This window comes from Anas acuta, chromosome 1 (genome assembly GCF_963932015.1).
Source record: "Anas acuta chromosome 1, bAnaAcu1.1, whole genome shotgun sequence".
Taxonomy (NCBI): Eukaryota; Metazoa; Chordata; class Aves; order Anseriformes; family Anatidae; genus Anas; species Anas acuta.
Genome location: NC_088979.1, coordinates 178,410,580 through 178,434,808, shown reverse-complemented (window position 1 = coordinate 178,434,808; position 24,229 = coordinate 178,410,580). Strand labels below are relative to the sequence as shown.

At 37.4% G+C, this 24,229-nt stretch overlaps 1 long non-coding RNA gene across 1 annotated transcript in view; it reads left to right on the top strand.

Annotated features, from left to right (window-relative positions):
* Positions 1 to 3,104: 3,104 nt before the first annotated feature.
* LOC137849673 (uncharacterized) overlaps positions 3,105 to 24,229 on the top strand; it is a 41,332-nt gene continuing 20,207 nt past the window's right edge. Inside the window, exon 1 of the long non-coding RNA XR_011092025.1 lies at positions 3,105 to 3,204. This is a non-coding gene — a long non-coding RNA (uncharacterized lncRNA). The remainder of the gene's footprint in view (positions 3,205 to 24,229) is intronic.

Here is a 24,229-nt window from a genome sequence, read left to right as displayed (position 1 = left end):
CCTATACCTATACTAATTTCATTGCTGAAATTACATTCTCATCTTTGAGAGAAAGAATGGGACAACTAGTCAGCATAAGGCAAGCACATAGTGTGGACTGCTAGGTACTATTGGCAATGCCCAGCTCTTGCAGGTTATATCACTGCCTCTCTCTAGCTGGGGAAGCAATAGGATGTGGTGGGTGGGTGCCCCTGCTAGGTTCATCTCTGCACATCTCCTTCCTGAGGACACGGCCTGCGGTAGTACCCAACCTGCAGTAACCGTATTGAGTTTCAGTGTTCTTACTGATATTTTCAGAGATGCAGAGGCCATCAATACCTTGGTCATCTCCTTGCTTTTGTAATTATTGTATTGTATTGTATTGTATTGTATTGTATTTTTTAATTTTATTATTATTTGCTAATTATTATGCTGTTATTGTCATGCATTTGGTTTAGCTTTGAAAATTAAACTATTCTCTCCCTCTCTAGAGCTCTAATAAAATCAGTGTCAAAAAATATTGCACTGCCTATGATGATTCTCTACATTGAGTACTTGTCAATTGAGACTATATGTATAGAGTTGATTTTTTTTTTTTTTTTTTTTTTTTTTAAGAAATGGTATTGTCTAGTGTAAGGACTCTTCGAGGGTGATGCTGACAAGCATACCCACTGAGTGGTGGGCAGGAAGCTCAGGCACTCCATTGGAGAAGGTCTGTGGTAACTTTCCTAAATTCTGTTTTACAGTTGCTATCTACAAACATGAATCCAAGGCAAAGAACTTTATTATCAGCTTGTGAATTTTCATTTAATTTTGACATAAATCTGTAAATTTAGGAGTCATTTTTGGCATGATCAGATGACACAATGACTCAGCAGTTAAACTCCAACATCTGCCGCAACAGCACCTCCTGGGAGTTTCTAACAAGAACTAGGTTGTTATCAGTTTGTAAATTAGTCATATTAAATAAAGAGGAAGTAACCAGTAAGTAGAGTAGGGAAGCATAGAAATACTTCCTATAACTAAGTAGATAGTAAAATGCCAGTAATATTTCCTTTTTCCTACTTCAGTTTGACTGTTGAGACAAATTATTCTAGAGTAAGACAAAGTGATCAGAGACTTCGGCTCTTAAAGGATGCTCTACAAACCCCTTTTACATCATGCTATGTAATATTATGGGCCAAAGAGTCATGTTCATGTCTAAAAGTTTAGGAGATTTCGCTTTTGATGCTGAATGAAGGATTGGACACAAAGAACAGTTACATTCATTACAAAGAGAGGAGATAAAGCACTATTAAAAGTGACATCCTACTCTTCAGCTTCCCGTAATATTTTGTGTAGTATGAGGGCTTACTTTGGAGTAAGAGGTTCAATTATGGAAAAGAGAGACTTTTTCTGCATGTTTTCCTTTGAGTTCCTTGAGAAGAGACTGCAAGCAGAAGGGCATACCGAGGTGCAGCATTTGTGTGTGTGGGTGGGGAGCCTGGTATCTAGTCCGGGAATTTCAGGTGAGGCAATATAATGAAACCGTGGGAGTACAGAGAAGGGTAGCGTGGGTGGAAATCAACTAAAATGACATCCTGAGGGTTGGTAACTCGCCTTCGATCAGATTTTGTTATGTCTAACGTTAAGATGGGAATGTGGCCTCAGCAGAGGTGGGAGGAACCCAGGTGGTTCACACACACTTGGGGGTACCCAGACTCGTCCTCAACAGCTGGTGACAGGGCTGCAGTTTTGTCCTGACAGCAGTACAGAAACTTTGCAAACTATCAGTGTGCACATTGGCTTGGTGCATGTTACAGGCAAAACTCAGAATTAGCAAACTGGTTATAGTAAAGAATTCGGAAACCAAATGTGAGGAAAGAGTTGTTAATCTTTGTAGTTACATGCTTGTAGCCCTTGGGTTCACAAGTTGCTAGTACGGGCATGTCAAAACTTGTTGATCCCTATTTAGGGAAGAGCAGGAGGACCTGAGCAGAGGATTTCATGGGCAGACATGTCATTTCTTGTGAGCATGCAGTAGTGTTCTTCATGACCCAAAAGTCATATTCCTCCTACATTCCTTGAATTCCCTGCAAAAGGCACAAATTAGCCCTGATCAAACTACATATTCGTAGTTGACTGCATCTTAAATAAGTTAAGTGCATCTTAAAATTCTAAACAAAGGCAAAAAAATCCTGAAAATTTTGTCTGGAATAACATTTCATATGTAAAAGAGATCATGCCCAAGACAGAACCAGATGCATAATAAAGCAAAGACTGCCTCAAACTCAGAAAAATGTTTTGTAAATCTCTATGAAGTGAACAATACTTTTTCCACTTAGAGATGTGATTTTCACATACAGTAAATGTAATCTTAACGAAGAAATGAGATTTGACATACAGAGTTAATTTCCTTAAAGCTGAATCTGTCAGAATAACACCTAACTCAGTCAAATAATAAAAGAAAATACATTGCAATAGCAAAGTAAATTAAAGTAAAGTTGGATTCAGAGCCATTTTCAGACCAGGGAATATCTTTTGTTTTTGGAGTGTTAACAATGAAAAGCCACATGTTATTGTCTGCATCCAACCATCACAACCCTGATTAAGTATACTCACAATTATACAGAAAAAATCAATAAAATTTTATGGTCTGTAATATATAACAAACTGTGTGCTGATTTACTGGAACACTTAGAATGAATAAGGAGATAAATAATGCACATAAATTAAGATAATATTAAAATGTTTATACATGTTATTTTTTTCCTAAATGTAGTCAGCATTCCAAGGAAATAGTCATCAGTTTTACTTTTTTGTTTGTCTTTTGGTATTGAGTAGTATTGCTATTCATTAGACTAAGTAGGTATTTTATTTTTTACCATATGAAATATTAGACATTTTGCTATTCTTAAGGGCCTCTTTACTAAAATTGTGTTAGAGGTATAGCAGTTTAGAAACACCTATTGTTTTTATTTTTAAATAATATACTGAAATTTCTCTGAGCTGACAGTAGTCAAAATAGTTATGCTTCTACATTAGTCACAGATGAAGATTTCTGTTTAATAAATGGGGAATGAGCTTTCTGCGAAAAAGAGGAAGCGACTTTGGTTTATATAGCATGACCTTGTCTAAAGGGAGACACAGTCACTCATATAGAACTGAAGGAGAACATGCTCTGTGTCTGAAAAGCCAATACAGAAAATATACACAGCAAACCATGTGCCTGCAGCATTACTGAAGGTAACATTTTTTCTGAATATTTCTTCAGGAAATAGAAACAAGAAAGCAGATGCTTTGCTGGTTGTAATGTATTAACCCATTAAAAAAAAAAAAAAGAAAAGAAAAAAAAAAGAAAAAAAGAAAAGAAAAAAAAGAAAAAAAGAAAAAAAAAAGGAATAGATAGAAGCCTAACTTCACTGCAGCAAGCTGTAATAACTAAGATATTTTTATTTATGCATTTGTGTTACAGTGATGCCTAGGGATGTTCTGAACAGGTTGGGGATCATTGTTTTGAACAAAGAGGAAAATACGTTTAATTGCCATGAAATACTTTGTATCATAATTTAAAGGTCATTGGGATGAGAAAAGTAGTGTGTTAAGGGGAGAGTAACAGTAACAACCAGAGTGTTTATTTGTTTTATGAAGATGTCATGAAATTTATTATTATGTGTAAAATTTTGCATGCGATAAAACTGCCTTTATTGCGTGGCTATCGCAGTACTTCACAAGATCAGGGTTGAGATGCTTAGACAGAGGTATATATATATATATATATATATGTATATATTTGGCTGAATCATATTCTTTGATGTATGCTGCTAAAATTGCTGTTAGAATAGTATGTGCAAGTGCAGCACCCATTCTTTGTCGGTGCTGGCTGATGCCCTGGCGTGAGTCAGCTTCTCGTCCATGCTCCAGCTGTGCAGCACTGGAGGTACTGGGAGAGGGCAAAGGGGAGAGTGACAGGGAGGGAGCTGTGGTTTTTCCTGCCCTGCTGTCTGTCCTGCAACTGGATAGCAAGTGGATGATTTGGTCCTGCTCAGGCTCTGGTGCCCTCCGTAGGGCCGTGCTTCTCCAGTGAGCTTTTCTGGTGGAAAGATTTCCAGATTTCCAGCCATGTAAAACTCAATGTGTGGCAGTGAAAACAGCTTAATGCTTTTTTTTTTTTTTTTTTTTTTTTTTTTTTTTTAATTAATAGAGAGCAGCAAATGTGGTGTGGATTTTTCAGCGATGTAGAATGTGGTATAACCTTAATGATTTCACACTCAAATAGACTCTTGCACACTGACTTTTCACATCTCAGTTGCCAGATGTAGGTATAATGGCATTGAACATAAAGTTACATCACTGCTGCTGACTTTGGTCAGAAGTTTTAGGATGGCACAGTGACAAAACCAGAACTTCAGTTTCTAATTGGAATAGCTGTCCTGGGCACAAGGCAGTATGAAAGCAGTCTGCTCTCTGACAAGCTGTCAGAGGTTTCTCAAGCCAAGACAAAGGGAGCTAGGTGAAAGAGAGAGAAAAAAAAAATGACAGTGTATTCTTTAAAATATCTGACACTGAGGAGGTAACCATGTCCTGATTTTTCCATCCCTTCTTTGGTCAATCTATATTTAAAACTGTAAAAAAAATAGAAAATAAAGACTGGATGTTTTACTGGCATTCAGATGCTACAGATTTGATGGAGGCAAGGAGCCTATGCATGTCCTACTTCCCCTAAAGTGTCTGTAGAACTGAATGTCATGTAAAAATAGTTGTGTTCTGCAATCTATTACAGAATGCTAAAATTACTCTAATAACTCTAAGATATTTTTTCTTTCTTAATAGCAGTCACTTTCCTAATGTTTTCCAAAGCACTTGAGACATCTTGTTCAATTAATAATCATAATTAATAGAAAAGTCTTAGCTTCTAAATTCATCTGTAGATCATTATCTTTTCGTGACATAACTAACATTTAAAGGAACCATTTTATTATTTTACTTTGCTAAAAATACATCAGTGTTTATATTGGTCCATTTATCCTCGAGGGAAAATTTATTCAAAATAAACCCACAAAAATGGAAGGAGGAGTTTATATTTGCTTGCATTATAAAAGAACAATGAAACATTATTTTTTTTTTTAAAGTCCAGTATTAGAATATATTTATTCATATTGCATGGTTGCTACCACTGACATAAGAGGACTTACTCAAGAGTAAAGCACTATTAAGCCTGAGTAAAGTAATCAAAACCGTGCCCTGAATGGATGGAAAATATGCAGTGCCCTGTAAGTGCTCAGTTGCTGGTAATGGCTCTGTGTATATGGAACAATGGGTGTTCAGTTATTTTATCAAAGCTTTTAGCAGCACAGGATGACAATGCTGAAATCTCCCACATCTATATTTGGAATACACTTCCTCCTTTCAAATGTCACTATGTATTTTTAGATATAAAAAAGGGGGATCTATATTCTTTCAACATATTGCACAACATGTGATGCTTAAATGAAGGATACCACGCATGCCCTTTTTCAGTTGACCTTAAAGTGCGATTATGCTTCTCTGCCAGCTTCTTCTCTGGAAAGGAGTCTGGAACGTAGGAGTGAGGACTTTGCCTCTATAAAGGACAAGTCTGTGTTGCGACCCAGGGCTTTTTGGCCTTTCCATGGAGGAGACAGCTCTAAATGTGTGTGCCATGGCTTCAGAGGTGCGATGAGTGCTGAGGAGGTGCCGTGTGTATTTGTTCTTCACGTGTGCACATTGTGTATGCTGAGTCCAGTGTCACCCCATCCGCGGCATAGATTGTGTGCCTGGAATTGTGCAAGCAATATATATGTGCACATATACTTATGTATGTATACACATACATATCCACATATATATGCAATGCAGGATGCCTAGCTCTCTCTGACTTTGAAAGTAGCCTTGGGTGAGAAGTATCACAAATCCTCATTTTGTCTTCTCTACTTACCCTCAACGATCAGATTTCTCTTCCTGGTCTAAGAAGGAAGGAGGGTTGCATATTTATCTGAAAAAGCTCTCCTCTTGATAGGGGAAGACGTTATAGTAGGATGGGATGCTGGAAAGCTAATTTAAAAATAAAATTTGCCATATCTTTTAGAAGCTCTTGTAATTTAACATATTTAAATTCCTTTTTTTTTTTTTTTTTTTTCTTCTTTCCTTTACGCTAGACTAATTTCTGATATCTTGGCTGCAAATTTTGTCAGTATCTTTTTCCATAAGCTTATCCCTGTGTCATGTCCAAATGACTCACAATAGTGTCAGGATCTTTGTGACCCTTTTTCATCTAACTACCATTGTCTAACACATAAAGTTTCTTGGTTTGCTCTGCTTATCTGATCATATGTAAAAGGATAAGATGTCAGATTCTTAATGACTAAGGCTGTTGGGTGATAAGGTAATAAAAGGACAGGATAGAAAGGTGAAAGACATAATGAGTAGCAATATCTAGAGCAAAAAGTGTTTATTGAATGCAAAGCCGCTGCCTGCCTGCCGTGATATATTAGTAATGCGATAAACTATGTCCATTTACACAAGACAGGTTTATCTGACGTGAAGCAGACTTTCATGTTGCCATTTTATTTTGGTTTCATTTTATACACAGTTTGCATAGATATAGGTATAAATAATTTGCTTATGGAAAGCATTTAACCTGTCTTTTGCATGTCATTCTCTTTTCTGACAGAATACAATTTTATTGTTATTATGTATACTTTTATGTGTTTTGGGATCATTCTCAAAATTCTCAGAGACTATTCACTAGGTCCTGAGCGTTGTGCATGTGCCTCCTCATCACTGGAGATTTTCAAGATGCAATCAAACAGGGTGCTAGATAATCTCATCTAGGCTCCCCTTTCCCATGAGAAGGACCTGATGATCTTTTGAGATCCCTTTTAACCTGGGCCCTTCTAAATGATGCTATGATTCCATGATTCAATGAAATGCAGAAATCGGTGGTGATTTTACAGTGCTGTGGATGCTGTAACTCAAATAAAAGAACTATTTACTGGTCAGACACCACTGTCTTTGCCCTTCATAGCAATAGAGAAATCATCCATGACAGTTTTGTTTTAGCACTAGAGTTTAAGAACAATGGCTATATTTGCGCTAACTTGTGGGTTTTTTTCAGTCTATCACTTTCACATCATTCTGCCATCAGTATCTTGTACTTGCCTAAATACTACCATTGTTTTTTTTTTTTAATCTTGAAAATGCCCTATTATTGTCTCCAGCATCTGAACTTTTTTTTTTTTTTTTTTTTTTCTTCTTGCCATATTTATTTCTGCTGCTACCTTACATATGCAGGTTTTACATTTTTTTTTTACATTTTTTTTTTTTACATTTTTTTTTCCTCTGAACAGTCCTATTGAAAATAAGAGAGAACTCAACTACTGACTTTTCAGAAATGACTCATTTTTCTCCCCTCCTAAATACATCTGTTTTACTGCTATGATTCTTTTCTGTCTCTTCAATTTTGTCACCTGTTTTTGACACAGAATCAGAGAGAGATGACAAAGGTGGCTTTTTGTCAGTTTCTCAGTGTCTTGATGCTTGCCTATTCATTGGAATCTATTTGTGTATTTGTAGATACTTACCTGTATCCTTGCCTTTTGGTTTTTGCTTTTCTCATTCCCACTGAGTTATGTGAGGAAAAAGTATAATGACTATAATATCCTAGCTCAAAAGTATGTGAGGAATCCCCCGATGGAAGAAAAATCCCCTGCTGGAATGGCTGAGATAACTTAATGTCTCCTGAAACAAGTCTGAGGATATGATCCCATGTTTGCAAAATTTCATTTTCAGAGTGTTATGTTGACAAAAAGTGAAACCAATGTGAAATCACTGGTCTAAAACATTTGAGGTATAAAGTCTCAGGAGTAAAAAGTTGTGTATATTATTTTTTTTATGCGTGGGTACTTGAACATCATGTGAATGTGAGTGACTCAGATCTGTCTTGAATTTCCTCAATTGAATAAAATGCCATCACATTTACCAGTAAGAGGTGCCATCCCTTTTGGTAAACTTAGCTTATTAATTTCATGTTGTGACATGTGCTATTGAAATTCTTGTTAGACGGCAGGTATAGTTTATACATGAATAGCATTTTTTGGAGGTCTGCAGACCCTGATAATTTGGATAGTTGAAAGAAAAAAAAAAAGTCATTGTATTAAAAACACAATATATAGCATTTAAAAACCACTTAACACTTCTAATAGTGAGACATATTTGTCTAAGAAAATTAAATAGCCAGGAGAGTGTTCATGTTATAAAGTTCATAAATACATTTTATAAAAAATATATACAGTATAATACTTATCTCTCTATATATATTTCTGTACAGAAAACAAATATAAATATGCAATAAATATAAACGTGGCCAACAGAAGTGATTTCTGATGTGACAAATAATAATAAACAGGTAACAGTAACATTTGAGTTTATGCTAGGGCTTATACACGCTACCACTGAGAAATGTCAGGTTGTCTGTGAAGGAATCTTACTGTACGAACACCTGTCAGGAACAATGGGTGTAGTAGAGATGGGGAATGGATGAGGTGATTTCCTGATGACCCTTTCAGTTGTATTTTTCAATGCTTTCCTAGGAGGCTTCAGTGTTTGTGATGTGTGCTCAAGTGTTGGAAAATGGACTGGTCTGAAGAGCTTTAGGAAAAAAAATAAAAATGACTCTGTACATACAAGACAAAGAGCAAAGGTCAGAAGAAAACGTAAGAAAGCAATATTTAAAGCCTACTTACATGGACTTCAAGAAGATTTTTAAACTGTGATTTTTTCATGTTTATTCCTACTGATCTGTCATCCTGCTTAGGATCTACTAGCAGAAAATGTAGCAGTAATCATATGGAAAAAAATTGGCAAAGTAAGAACAGTTGGCACAGAAGGGATGTACTGCATGTGAATTCAACCCCTTCCTGCTGCTTGCTAGGAGGTTTATTCACTCTGATGCTCTGTGTATCATACCCGACTCAGTTCTGCTGCTTTGCTATGAGCATCATTATTCCTGTACATTAGTAACTTATGGGACAAGATGATCACTAAAATGGCTTTAATCCGTATGGGTTCTGTGGATTTAAATCAGGAGGCACTTATTTTTTGTTTCAATTTGTTTTTCTTTCTTCAGCTTTTTGTGATTCAGGTGTGATGACATTCCCTAAAATCAGTGGTAACCCATGGCACTAGCAGTTTCCTTTAAGTGGTATTTGTTGAAGCCATCCATGTCTCAAATTTATTTAGGCAGCTGTGCTTACTCCCAGAAGATTCTTTTTCACAAGCATAGCTTGTTGTAACAGAAGTACTATCTTTCATTCATAAGGACAAATAAGCCTATCTCTTTGCATCAATATTCACACTTTGCATAAACCCCTTAGAAGAAGATTTCCATTTTTAATGGTTTTAATTAGCATTTATGAAAAACTGTGGTTTCACATGATATAAAGTGACAGATTAAATTTGTTAAGTGGATAATAATAAAATGTGAGTTGATTTGTTTCACAGGAGTTTAAAAGGCTTTTGCTCAACGGGGCCTCCATGTTAATTCATTAAGCATGCTTTAGACCTTATGGAGATTTTTTTTTTTTTTTGATTTAATTAACACAGATCAAACTCCCAAGAGATTTCATGTCCTCCACAACTGCGTGTGATAGAGACAGTAATTTGAAATCTATTTATAGGTCTTTGTGTTCATTTACTTGAAAAAGGGATTAGAAAAACTGTGAAATCATTCTAACACAGTGGAGGGTAGAGAAGTTCTTCAGTGTAGGAGCCAAATGCATTTTAAAGATTGAAGGGCTGCGGCTGGGACCAGGCTTCAGAGAGATGTTTTTAACTGGTTGAAACAGTGGCATCTAGTCCCTGCTACCAAAGTCAATTTTACCTTTTGTCCACTGATGTTTTAATCCATGATGTGTAAACGGAACCTAAGCAAGGTCCCAAGCCCCTGACTTCTAACTCATGGTGGTCGTGGTGGTCAACAGTGGTCAACAGGGTCAAACTTGATCTCTGTCCCAGGGACTCCTGGCTGAATTGTGGCCTGGCTTCAAGAGATGGAATGAAAAACTTGTGGTTTGGACAATCTCCTGGGAAGTTGTGGGTTGTAGGTTTCAGCCTCACCAGATTGAGGAGGTCCCCAGGTTTCACAGTTCTTGAAGCACTGTAACCATTTCTTAATATAAGAAATCACTTTTAGATCCTTCTTCAAATTTCTTTCAATGTGACTACAGCCATTTTTTATTGAAGTCAGTGATTCCTAAGCATATTAGATGTAGTCTGAGAATGCTTCACAAACAAGTTCCTTCCTACCTGTTTTTGATAGTGTTGTGACTGGACTGAGGTATCCAGCTTGAACACGTAAGGTCTGTCTCAAGATGCTTCAAATTAGTATCAAAGAGAAAAAAAAATTGCTTACAGCAAATAATGATAAATGGAGAGGTAGAGATATGTGATCACTGAGGTATACAACAGCAAAGAACATGATGAATTCTGCAGAACAATATTCTGTAGATCATACTAGAACTATGGAAAGAGATCTCAAGCAGATGTACAATGTCCTCTTGTCCCAAACCCCAAATTTTTCTTTTATCACATTTACTGTTAGACTTCTTCACTAAATAAAACAGGGTCCTGAGATAAAAAATAACAACCTATAATCTCTCAATTAAATAGTATATCCTGTCACATACATGAAGGATAGGAGAACTGCAGGCGCATACCCCCTTGGCATACAGAATGTAAGTAGTTCTTCCGAGATGGGGACCAAGCTGAATCTTAGAGGAAATAAGTCTGAGCAGAATGAAACTCTGCCTTTCTCAGAAAGTGCCATAATATCATGCTTTAAAGCCCTCTAGACAAATGGGATGTGAATTGAGATTTGGACACCTACGGAGAGGTGTCCTGTGAGCTAAGTGTCTAAACTCCCTTAAACTCAGTGAAGATCTGGGCAGTACAGTGCCTGGAGAGTAATTCAACTGACTAGCTCCTCCAAGGGGAACTGAATTGTTCTTTGATTGCTGCCTTGATAACCAGTGCCTGTAATGGAAGCTTAAGATACCTAACACAGTGTGGATTTCTACAGGCAGGCACACAAACTGGCATCTCTTAACCTTGAACTGAACCTCAGATAGAAAGAGTCCCTTTGATATAGATGTTTTTTGAACAGTTATTACCTGAAATACTTAAGTAGCAGCAGTGGATTTTCATACACACATTTTGCTGTAAAAGTAGGTGAATATTGCTTTTTTACGTTTTAATTTATGATTGTAATGCTGACCACTTTATACTCTTCAGAGTTCAGTAGATTTTGCATTAGTGAGCAGAATCCTGTGAGTGCTAAAAAGCTAAATGATGAACATTTTACTGTTCCCCTCTCCCAGCAATTATCTGAGAGGTGCTGATGTTATGAGATAGTAGTCAGGCAGATCTGTATTTTGGTACTGAGACATGGGGTTGATGTTATTCAATGTTCATATTCTTTAATAATTAGGTAAGATTGGAGTTCTCACTCCTTTGTTAGTTTAGTCAACAGCCAATAGAAAATGTGTGGGCTTGTGCTGGAGGACTGCTGTTCCCCTAGATAAAAAGTTATCTTCATTCTTCCCCAGTCTGATTTTACACAACTTTCAGGTTAGTTTTCAGTTATTATTATTATTCTATTCAATTCTATTGCACTTTACAGGTTTTAGCACTATTCCTATGGGATTTTTTTTTTAATGCTGCATTTCTTAAAATGTGCCATTATCATCCCAAAAGATTTGTTTTTACCTGCTCAGTGCTATTCCTTTCAAAAAATATTTATTATTTTCTTTGAGGATTGCTTTTAGGGACTCCCACAGAATTTCTGTCAATTCTTCTTCACTGCTATTAATTCTTGGGAATTTTTTAATCTCTATCAATACAAGAAATGCATAAAATCAGCCTTATTTAAAGATGTGCTCCTAGGATGCAATGATTTGATATGGGTTCTGAGACCTGCCACAGGTATAGTTGAACATCTGAATGGCTGGACAGCTTTTATGTTAAAAAAGAGAATCCCATTAAGGAAGAACACTTAGCAAGTTAATCAGCAGGTTTGTTAAAACTGAACTTTAAAGGCAAGCCTTCATTTTCATTTTATTTATTTATTTATTTTAATCTTAAAAACAATTTTAATAATATATTCTATCCAGAAATTAAAATTCAGAATGCTTCAGCTTTCCAAACACTTAAACGTGTACTTAACAGTAGGAATGCAAGTAATACCATAACTTAATCTATTTTGTTCTGGACAACTGATGAAAAATATTCCTGAATCTGGACTTGTTATTACTATGACAGGAACACCGTCTTCTGGAAGAAGTATTACATTTGACATAAGAAAGAGTGTTTTTTCAGAGTCCTCTGCCAGGTTGCATTAACTTTTTTTCCCAAACACTTTACTAAAATACTAGGCACAACAATTTATTTGAATTTCATCTTTCAAGAACATGAGTTACAAAAAATGAAAAGATACGATAAAACTTGAGGATAAAACTTGAGTTCAGAGGGAATATCACCCCATCCCATATGAACTTTGTGTCATAATGCACTTTAATACAATTTCAGAAAACTATACTATTTCTAACTACAACAACAGTAGTCATTTTAGAACATACTAGACAAATTACTTGCGTAGTTAGCTATACATACGTAAAAGTTTAGAGTATAGTTGAGATTTTCAAAACACCTTCTATATAAGTGTTTATACAGAACACAACATGGATTTCTATTACAAAAAAAAAAAAAAAAAGAAGAACATACAACAAAATATTTATACTCTGCTTTTACATATTCATATTTTTATGCCAATTATTTATGCTGATAAAGGATGGTAAATTCAAGATCACTAAGGATGGAAGATACAGCAGCCTCTGTAGAAAATAAATAGCCTTCTGGTGGGACAAATTGGGAAGAAAGACCACCTGCATCTCTTTCCTGAGGTCTGGATCTAGTAAGATACTCTGAGTCTCCTACAGTAAAGGGCTGGGTTATCTATTATCTACTATAATATCTATATTAAATACTATTATTATTATCCACTAATACCAGTAGCATTCATGCTGATAGTTCCTCACAGAGGATCCTGGAACTATGTATGTATTTATGTGTGTGTTTTACTGTAAACTCTTTACAGTGTTAGATATTTGGCCTGTACATGGAGTCTTTAATTATGATCATTTGGATTTTCTTTTTGAGAGTGCTACTTAGTGTTTTCTTGGTTTCTAAGTCTTAATTTTTGAGCCATGAAATGGGGAGGTAGTGGAGGTTCTTGGGAGTAATATATTCCCTTTCTCCAAGCATCCCATATTTTGCAGAATCATGCAGCCCTAACCTTTTCCAGGAGAGAGGACTGTACAATGTTTCCAGTACTTTTTTTTTTTTTTTTTTTTTTTTCCTCAGTGGATCAACTGCTTGGCAAGCTTTATATATCATGACGCACCTCCTTCTTTTTGAGGCTCATCATGGAGCTTCTGCAATTTCCAAGAATACTAGAGAGTGGAGGAATAGAACAGTTATTTGGGGGAAGCTTTTGATAAGTGGGATTGAAATTGAGCTCATCTAATTTTCATTAAAGAAATGATAACGCTCAGTCTAAAGTTGTTGTTTAGACTTCCCCCAGAGAGAGAGAAAAAGAAGGGAAGAGGTAGAACTCTGAAGGTGAGTAATTTTATCCTCTGAAATTGTAAAACAGAGATGAAATGAATCATTTTCTGTGTCTCCATTAAGGAGCCTAGATGGCGAGCTTAGACCACACATGAACTTTCAGCAAGATGAATATAGTCTGGAAAAAGATGAGAAGGATAAATAAGGCAGAGCTCAACTCTGTGGAAGAGCATAATGAATGAGCTTATGTAGTCCATGAACTTTTCCTGCTTTATGGCATCAGGACACTTGAGGCATGGAGAAAGCACATGTTTGTCTAACAGGGACAGTTCAAAGCAGAGAAATCAGGAATGCAGAGGAAAATATTTATGAGTGCAACATATGACAAGGAGAAAAGCTGAGGTTTTTACCTTGTCGACCAGAAGAACTCTGTGGGGTATCTAAGGGGAGTTCCACTCCAGAGGAACCTCAGAGGACCTTAGACAGTCTGCAGACAGGAAAGAGTAGAAGAAAACAGATGATCTGATATATTTGGTGATATTTCCCCTGCTTGAAGCCTGCAGAAGGGGAAGCCCCAGAGAGCTTTACTCAGCCCACCACGTGAACTTCGGGGAGGAAATGGTCTCCTTTTACATTGTCAAACACTCCTCATGAGCAAGTTACATTTTGAGCACTCTGAACATTATTTATGCCACAAAAAAGTCAGAGAAATTTTGCTTTGAATCAATTCAGATACTCTATCCTAATTTTGAAAAATTTTGCTCAATCAATCACAGACCTCCACATTTCTCAGTTTTGAAGGTATTAGGATCACTTTTATGAGTTTTAGGGTACTCAGGAGGTAAAATGAACCTCTGCAAGGTGCTCAGGAAACTCTTAGCATTTTGGTAAATTACCTTACTCTGTGAAAGTGTGTCAGTTATTACACAATATATACAATAAACATGCAGAACACATTAAAAAATGATTAGTTGCTAGAAGCTGACCCCCCTCCACAGAGTTTGGTTGAGTATTATCTCTGCTTTGCAGATGGGGATGCGCAGACAGACAGCTCTTTAGGGACTTGAAGGTGACTCAGGAAGCCAGCAGTAAAACTGTGCTGTCAGCCTGTGTGACTTTTGGCTTAGTGCCCTGCTCACTTATTGCAGTTTGTTTGGCTTAATGTGCTTGAGGCCTAAGTGAAGGAGAACTGAAGCGGTTCAGCTTTACCTGTTTTTGAATCACTTCTCACAAGGTGATGCATCCAGCTGGTTGTATGTAGGTTGCATACGGCTCCAGCTGGCTGAGTTGTAAACGGATTAAACAACAGGATCCAGGGATCTCATCTGATCTTTATTCAACCAGAATGGCCACTTACTTTCAAGATAGTCGTGACACTAACGTTTGAATTATCTAATTAAGCAAGAGATGACTGAGGCTGCATGCTGCTGTGGAGGTGGGAGACTGTCCTCTTTTTGAGACAGGGTGAGCAGAGACAGAAACAACTCTGCTCTCACCATCCTTGCCTGATTGTGCCACTCTGAGGTCCTCAGCAGCCTCCCTTGGCCACCATTCCAAGTCCCGCAGGGGTGCTGGAGGCTTGCTCACCCCCAGACAGGGGTGCAGAGGAGACCACAGTCCCTAAGTGACGTGACCAGGTCCCCAACATGGTCACTTCTTTCTGGGCCACCTGCCACAACTCAGTCAGCTTGTCCCACAGCTGGGGACAGGAAGCAAAGACTGCCCTAGCTTGTACCCCGGGGGAAAGTCTTAGGGAACTTGGGAGTTCGGTCCTTGTAACGCCATTGTCATTGAAGCAGGAGGCAAGGGGGTGGCTCAGCTGGAGCCTCCTCAAGTCCGACACAACCTGGCCACAGAATGGTGGTCCTGCATCAGCACCAGGGACGCCATTCTGTGGTCGAACCCACACAGTGGCCTCCAAACCACTGAAAACATCCCAAAAGGAGGCCTCGGCTCTGCATGGTGGCCTATGTGCAACCCACTGGCAAAGTGACAGGGCTGTATAAGTGGAAAGCTCTGGAAATGTTTTAAGACTAAGAAAATTCAGGTTGGTTCCTGAGGGAGTAATAATCCACCCCAGGCAAAATCTGCCACAAATGACAGCAATTGAGAACTTCTCATGGGTCAGATGCGCAGCTCCTGCTGATGCATATGGGTACAGGAATGCTGCTGCAATGGGGCCACTGAAGATTTTCCCTGGCACAGGGGAATCCCTTTGTTGCTCAAATGTTAAAGAGAAAGCAAACAACAGAAAGTTTTGAAAGTATTTGACTGTCTTCTCCACAGCTCCACTTTTGATCACCCAGTTTCTGCTTTCCTGAATCCTGTGATGTTGTTTTTTTCACCATTTTTTTTCAGACATCACTGATGATCTGGCTAGAGGAAAATATTTTTGAGAGGAACAAGCTGAAAATTAGACACTTCATTGTCTTTTAAAAAACAAACCCTGCACAAAACCTCTAAGATATCTCTTAGCTGAAATAGCCTCTCAGCCGCCTTGTTAGCCAGCTCACTTTTAAGACTGGTTTTCCACTAAAATTCTTTAAGGCCTTTTACACACACACACGCACACACAAGCAAGTAAGGTCTTTTTCGACTTCTGGAAGCTGAAATACCTAGCCATCTAAGTAGCAAATGTCTGACAACAGGAGCACTAGGCTTTGTTTCACTGTTTCTTACATCTATTCTTTGCTATTATTGGCTGAATTAGGCTTTTTATTGTCACAGTAAGTCCTGGTGGCTCTGCTGATGTGCGGTGAAGTCACTGGAGGTTGTGGACCCCCAATCAGTGTTTACTATTGTTCCAGGGATGTGTGATAGCTATCGAGTAAAAGGTCACTCAGAGTACTTTCTTTTCTCTCTCTCTCTCTTTTTTTTTTTTTCTCTGGGATAGCAACTGCTCATCTACACAGCACTAACTTTTTACCTGATGCCCTGCAAGTCAGAAACATGCTGCTCTAGTGTTTCCAGTTGGAGACCTGCTGGCGCCTTTTAGAAATCCTTATTGCATCCCTGAAAGCAACAGACACACAGCCCTCTGCAGTACTGTTCTACTGTGGCAGCACTTACAGCTGAGTACATGAGAAAACCTAAAGCTCCACAAAGCTTACCGCATTTTCAGAAAAAGCTAAAGTATTGCAAGATTAGTTCTAGCTCAGCTTACCTGCTTTAAGAGTCTAATATAAGAACTTTGTTTCCAGCCTCCCATACTTTGTCAAAGAGGCCCTTCTGGGGAGGTGGGTAAGGCTTAATATGATATTTGTGATCATTCCAGATCTTACTCTCATCTTACTTCTAAAGGTCCATTAAAGCTCAAATTAAGCAAGACTCCTGCTGTTAGCCCAGTCAACTGTGAATGGGTCTGTGGAACTGTTACACATCCTTTGAAAGTATAGAATAACAGAGGAAAAAAAAAAAAAAAAAAAAAAAAAAGCAACAAAAAACCTGCTAAGGCTTCCCTTTTGATATATAAGGATTTTTACTGCAAGGATTTTTGTTTGTTTTAAGGCTTTGATTGCTTAAATATTTTTAGAGAGAAAGCATATATGATTCTTAATTGCTCCCTAAATTGGAAAGCTGCTGTATCTCAAGAAGAGAATTAAATTATTATGCTCTTCTTGAGGACCCGTGTCTTGCTAATCTTCCAAATAAAATGAACTCTGCATTAATCATGATATCTTAATAACACACACTTCAAACAAAGTATATACCCTTTCAGATTAAAGATACTGTGAAAGCAAAGCATAGTGTGACATGCTGAGGACATCTAGTGGAGAAAAAGTAAAATAGTAGTAAAAGTACGCAGCAGGAATGTCGCCTACTCTGCTACAGAAAAATGAAAATCTGAACTCACACGATTTAGCAAGAGTTCTCTCTGTTTTAATCCTAAAGTACATGTTTCCAGAAAAAAAATAACTATTTTATTTTTTATTTTTTATTTTTTATTTTTTATTTTTTATTTTTTATTTTTTATTTTTTATTTTTTATTTTTTATTTTTTAGACGAGGCAACTATGCCTTTGTACTTGCCTTTAAAAAAATGCATTACAAATTATTTCACTTAATTTTAGATGTGGTAGTTTCTTTTTAATTTTTCCATAATTTTGTTATTTGGCAAATAAATTAACTTACATTCATGTCAGAGTCTATGTCTGTAATAAAGCAAGGATAATACCTACCAAATAATGCTTGCCAGCTAGTTCAGTCATTTTGAGATCTTTGGGTGGAAAATGTTAAAAGCGGTGTGTATAGGTAGCTTGAATATTCCTTATTTGTCAGAGTTACAGCTGGCATTTGAGATGATTTATATGATTAATATTACCAATGTTATTACAGTGTTATTATCTTTGATTACATGCAATGTAGGGATGACTTTTATACACGACCTCACAAAGTAACTTGGTTTTGGAGCTGTATAGTCATCCCAGTGAGCAAAATGGTTGCTTTGACTACCCTCACCACATTATGTATCACTAGCTTGAATTCTGAGGCCTTGCAATGAATAATCTGAAATCTCCAGGAAGAGGCATATTAATTTGCAGGAACTCAAATGAGAGTCGTATACTGTCAGGTCAGTCAAGTGAAGGAGCCTGCATGTTTCAGGAACTACCTGGCAGTTGTTACCACAACAAGACTGCCTGAAAAGCTGCTGTATGGTGAGGAGACAGATCATTTTGTAATAATGCAAAATAACCTCTGTCAACCTAGATAAATGTGGTATTACTAAGTTCAGTATCTGTTCCTCTGTTCCTGGCTTGCTTTGGTGTTGTGTCCACATGCTTGCAGTTGCAGCTTGACCCTGCTGGGCCTGTCACCACTGGCAACAGCTTTGGGCCAAGAAGCTCCCTAGGTCAGGAGTTCACAATATGGAGTGTTTAGGTTCACCCAGAAGGTCACACCAAGAGAGGTGTTTTGACATTAAACACAAAAATTAGGCTGTTTATAAAACACCCATAGAAAATTACATTTGCTTTAAATGTGGCTTCAGTGGGGTCTCTTATTAGGGCTGCTTGATCAATGCTAACAAAGACCTTTATACAGCGAATAGATTATTTAACAGTTACTCAGTTGTCAATACTATATAAAAACAATTACTGATTTGCCGCTTTGATTACAGACAGAACAAAGAATATTTAATACACACAATAACTATTTTCCCCTCTATCTTGCTTCACTTAAATACTCAGTTCACTTTCAAACAAATCCACACAGGTGTGTAATCACGTAAAAAAAAAAAAAAAAGGAAATAAAAATTAAAAGATACAGGCATGTAAGATTCCAAATCACTGCTAATGGAAGAATATTTGGGGGGTGAGCAGCCTGAGTGTCATACCAGTAGCTAAAGCCACTGAGAACCACATTGTCTTGAGCAAGGCTTCCAAATATAAAGGATGGGAGAGAAGGTATATTAAGATATTATGCAGGACTGTAGCAAAATGAAACAATGCCAAGGGCCTGTGTGGAAATGGGGCACCACTGATACATATGAATTGACAGTTCTACTGGTGAAAGACAGTTAAATTTTTGAGTCAACAGCAGCATAATTTCAGATGGGGACATGGGGCATTGTCTCTGTAAAGAAGCAGAGAAGCACAGCTTGTGTAACAGCCACCTTAAAGAAGAGCTGGGTTACATGGATATGAAGCCTGAGAAATCCTGTCACCATTGAACATATTCTAGTCAGGATATATTATATTTTTCTCGATGCATCAAGGGATCTTTGGATAAAGGAAATGGTGCCATGGTTTTATTTTAGCACAGAGTGTTTGAGGTAGTTCTTCAGAATTGCAAAGTCTACAATTACTGCTAATGGGTGAAAATCAAAAGAAATATCCATGTGCCCTGAGTCTTCCCCACTGGGAGTTCTCACAAAAGTCAGGAATCGGACAATATAGGAAAGCAGGTAGTTTGGGGAAGAGTTATCCATTTGTAACAGTAGAATTTTCTGTCTTAAAAAGCCCTAAAACATGGGCTTTCCCCTCTCCAGATAAACACCATGATAATCCTCTTTCCCACAAACTGGGTTATACTAGACATGTTCACACCAGTCCTGACTACTGTTCTCCAAAGACTTGCGAAGAAAACATGTTTTCAGGCATGATGGGATTATTGAGTTCTGCTGTAAGATCAGTAAATAAAGAGAGTCAATATATGAATAAAATTTTCAGATATTGGAATCTATGGGACTGTGATAAATTATTTGCTTATGCAATTGTGGTCAGAACCTTTCCCTTTTGCATCTTGAATTTTATAAGGTCTGAGAGGAAAGTAAAAGCCTCTTCTGAGGAAGAATCTGTAGTGAAAGTCTGATAGTTATTTAAGTAAAACTTTTAAGCTTAAATGAACAGTAAGATTTGCCAAGATTATACAAGGAATTTCCAACACTGCAATTTTGTTTGTCAAACCTGTTCCTAAAAACCTCCAATGAAGTTTTTGAAGCAGCCTGTTCAAACACTTACCTCTCTTCATCCTTAAAAAGTTCTTACTGGTAGCAAACCTTAATCCTTTTACTTTTTGTCAAATCTGCAGAAGGCATCTGCAGAAGAACAGTGGGTGTCATACTACCTATAAAACCCTTTCATGTATTGAAAGAATGTTCCCAAGTTTCCTCTAAATGATTTTTTCTTTCTTTCTTTTTTTCATCCTTTTTTTTTTTTTATTAATACAAAATAATTCTTTTAACATTTCCTTGCAGATCGTATTTTCTAAATCTGTTATATTCTTTTTATCACCTGGGCTGTCTTCCAAAGCAGAGGTTATCTTTGTATTATGTTGTAGTGCCCAGAAGTATACACAGCACTCTAGGTGACATCTCTCCTATGCTGAACAACTCTTGTGTCTTGTAGATGATGCTCCTCAAAATACCTCCTGGAATGCCCTTTTGAAATGCTGTCACATTCTTGACTTAAATTAGGTGTCTGATTTGCTGAAAGCCCAGAGACTTTTCTTCAGTATTACTGACTAGTCAGCTATTCTCTTGTTGTATTTATGCATTTGAATTTCCTTTTTTGAGCACTTTACTTAGTATTTATTGAATTCAAACACAGTGATTTCAATCCATGCTTTCATTTATTGACATTATTGAAAAGTTGACTCCTATTAAGCTGAGTGTTTGCAACCTATTGCAGTTTCAATATGACAAGTATACTCTCTTGTCAGTTGTCCAAGGCATTGAGGAACATATTAAATGCAGCCTACAATGAATCTCTGCACTATGTTGATTGAAATCTGACAATTGGCCAGATAATTTTTGGTAACTTTCTTGTGAGTGCTTTGTTTTTTTTTCTGGATATTTAAACATCCATCTTATGATGTTTATCTATACCAACTCAGTATTTGTGATTTTGCTAGTGAGAATGGCATTTCAAACAGCACTGGTACTAAGTGTATTGTACATCAAGTATCTGATCAAGTCTTACCCTTTGTGAGTGTTGAAACAAAAGTAATACTGCCATTTTAGCCTTTATTGCCTGCTGTTCTCTATTCAACAGACATATTATTTTCCTTGTCATCTTTCCATTTCTAAAATATTTTTCTTGTTGTACTTTATGTTTCTTGTTAGTTGAAACTCACTTTCACTTTTATCTGTTCTGCATCTTATTCCTTTACAGACAATTACATCTATGCCTGTAAGTACTTGTTCCTGCTCTTGTACTTAAATTTATACTTTTCTGCTTTCTTTTTTCTTTTCCTGGTCCTTAAAGAGCTTTTTGATGGAGCCATATTGGTGTCTTGCTATGCTCTATATGTTTCCTTTGCATCATGACAGTGTGTCATTGTAACTTTAATATAGTCCCTTTCAGTAAGTGCGAACTCTCTTGCAGTCCTTTTTTTCCTTAGAATATCTTCCCAAGAGACCCTACCTTCCAGTTCCCTGAGTTTGATGAAGTCTGCTTTTTTGAACTCTATTGTCCTTATTCTGCTGCTCTCATTCCTCCCTTTCTTTAGATTTGTGAACTCTATGGTTTTGTAATCACTTTCACCAAAATTACCTTCTACCTTTAGCTTCTCAACCAGATCCTCCCCGTTAGTCAGAAACAGTTCTAAAACAGCTGTAAGCTTCTCAGTAGCTTCTTCTATCTTCTAAAAAGAAGGTTGTTCCCAACATGTTCTGAAAGCTTACTGGACTTTCTACATTCTGACATTATTTCCTAGCATGTATCTGTGTTTAACCCAAGTCTCCTATTATTACAAGTAAGGGAGGCACCCTTTGGATGTGTCTGTTAGTTGCAAAAACAAAACAAAACAAAACAAAAATTAAAACAAACAAACCCCACCACCTCTTCTAAGTTCTTCTGATGAGTTTATTCTAGCAGGTCACTATAACAATATTGCCTTTATTTTTTACTCTGTAATTTCCTTGAGGTGCTCAGTGCATCTTTCACCTCTTCTGGAAGTTCTGACCAAAGACCTATGTTTCTGATGTACAGTGTAGCATCTTCTTCTCTTTCCCCAGGGCCTGTCTTTCATAAACAAAGTTAATTCCTTTATCTCAGTGGTTAGAGGAAACAGTGTGGAAACCTGACCATTGCACAGCAGTCATAGACAGCTGCTTAGTCCAGCTGGGACTGTTTCTGTCTCATAATCAACTGCTTTAGTTCTAGGGAATTAGAAGACTTCAGAAATGTCATCAATTTTGTCATACCTTTATTTATGATTTTTCATCCAAGTAAAAATTTCAAATAAGAATGAGGCCTAATAAAGTTGGAAAACTAATTTCTTGAGCAAAATGCCTTTCATAATTGGCAACATGCACAGTCATCGTGACAATTCCTATCTTAAATCTAGAGCTCATTGTATATAAAATCATGGAATAAAAAGAACTGCAATGTAAACACCATATCTTAGGTTTGGGAGGAAGGGTTATTTTCCAGCAGTTCCAGCAGTTCTATTTCCACACTATTCTTGCTACAGGAGTCTCTTGAGCTGCGAGTAAATTTATATTCAAAGCTACAGAAGTCTTCATAAAGTTGATGTACCTCTCCAAGCTATTTTTTTTGACTTGGATTGTGAACAAGGCTTATCAGTCTACTGACATCAGTCTTCCCAACACTAAAATAACTTTTTTTTATGATGGAAAATATGGCCCCTCCATGCCTTGTGTATACTTTAAAACCAAAGAGCAAATAATGCCAGGTACAGGGCTCACCTGGGATTATTCCATAGTTGTGGAAACTAACTCAGAACATTTATCATTGTACTAGATGTTGTTCCCATTTTTGTTTCACCTGCACTGAAAAATCACAGAATCACAGAATGGCTGAAGTTCAGAGGGACCACTGGGAGTCATTTAGACCAATCCTCCTGTTCAAAGCAGGGTCAGCAACAGCATGATGCCCACAAACACATGCGGATGGCTTTTGTATACCTCCAATGATGGAGACTTCACAGCCTCCCCAGGCAACCTGTTCTAGTGTTTGAACAATATATATTTTCTTGTATGTTTCATTTGGATTAAACATTTGAGTTTGTGCCTAATGACTTTTGGCTTCTCCATTGGCACCACTGAGAAGAGTCTGGCTCCATCTTCTTTATACACCCGTCAGGTATTTATACACATGGAGAAGAGCCTTCTCTTCTCCAGGCTGAACAATTCCATCTCTCTCAGCCTCTCCATGTAGTTCACTTGATCCAAGCACTTCAGCATCTTCACAGCCCTTTGCTGACTCACTCCAGTACATCCACATCCTCCTCATAGTGCTGAACCCTGGACAGGGCTCAGTCCTCCAGCTGTGGCCTTCTCAGTGCTGAGCAGAGGAGTAAGATAATATCCTTGACCTGCAGGTTATACAATGCTGCTCCTGGTGCAGCCTAGGAGAGGCTGTTGGCCTTCTTTGTTATACAGGTTCATTGTTTACTCATCCACCAAGACCCCCAGGGCATTCTCTGCAAGGGTCCTTCCCATCCAGCCATCCCCCAGCCTGCACTAATGCATGTGGTTGTTTCTCTTGAGGGACATTTCCCTTTGTTCAACTTCTTGAGATTCTTGTAGGCCCATTTCTATAAGTTGTCAAGGTCCTTCTGAAAGGCAACACAACTACCTGCTGTATTAAACACTCCTCCCAGTTTTGTAAATCCATGCTGACTAATAACAGTCACTTTCCTGAGCTCAACATCTTTGTAAATGGCTTCCAGGACGATTTGCTCCATAGCTTTCTCAGTGATCAAGCTGAGGCTGGTTTGCCTGTATTTCCCTGGATCCTCCTTTTTGACATTCTTTCCAGGAAAGATAATGAGGAGTGGCCTTGCAATGACATCTCATTAAGTCACAGGCACTTACATATGTTCAGGTTTCTACATGTTCCCTATTCTGATCCTGCTCCACCAAGGGAAAGTCTTGTAGCTCCAGAAAAAATGCCATAACAAGAGTTGCTAGAGTGTGATGAGGTGACCATCCATGCAGCTCGTTTTCCTCTCAGTGGGATAAATGTTCAAAAAACAGCCTCTTTCCTTTTTCTTTTTCTTTTTCTTTTTCTTTTTCTTTTTCTTTTTCTTTTTCTTTTTCTTTTTCTTTTTCTTTTTCTTTTTCTTTTTCTTTTTCTTTTTCTTTTTCTTTTTCTTTTTCTTTTTCTTTTTCTTTTTCTTTTTCTTTTTCTTGTCTTTTTTTTTCTGTCTTTTTTTTTCCTTTTTTCCCT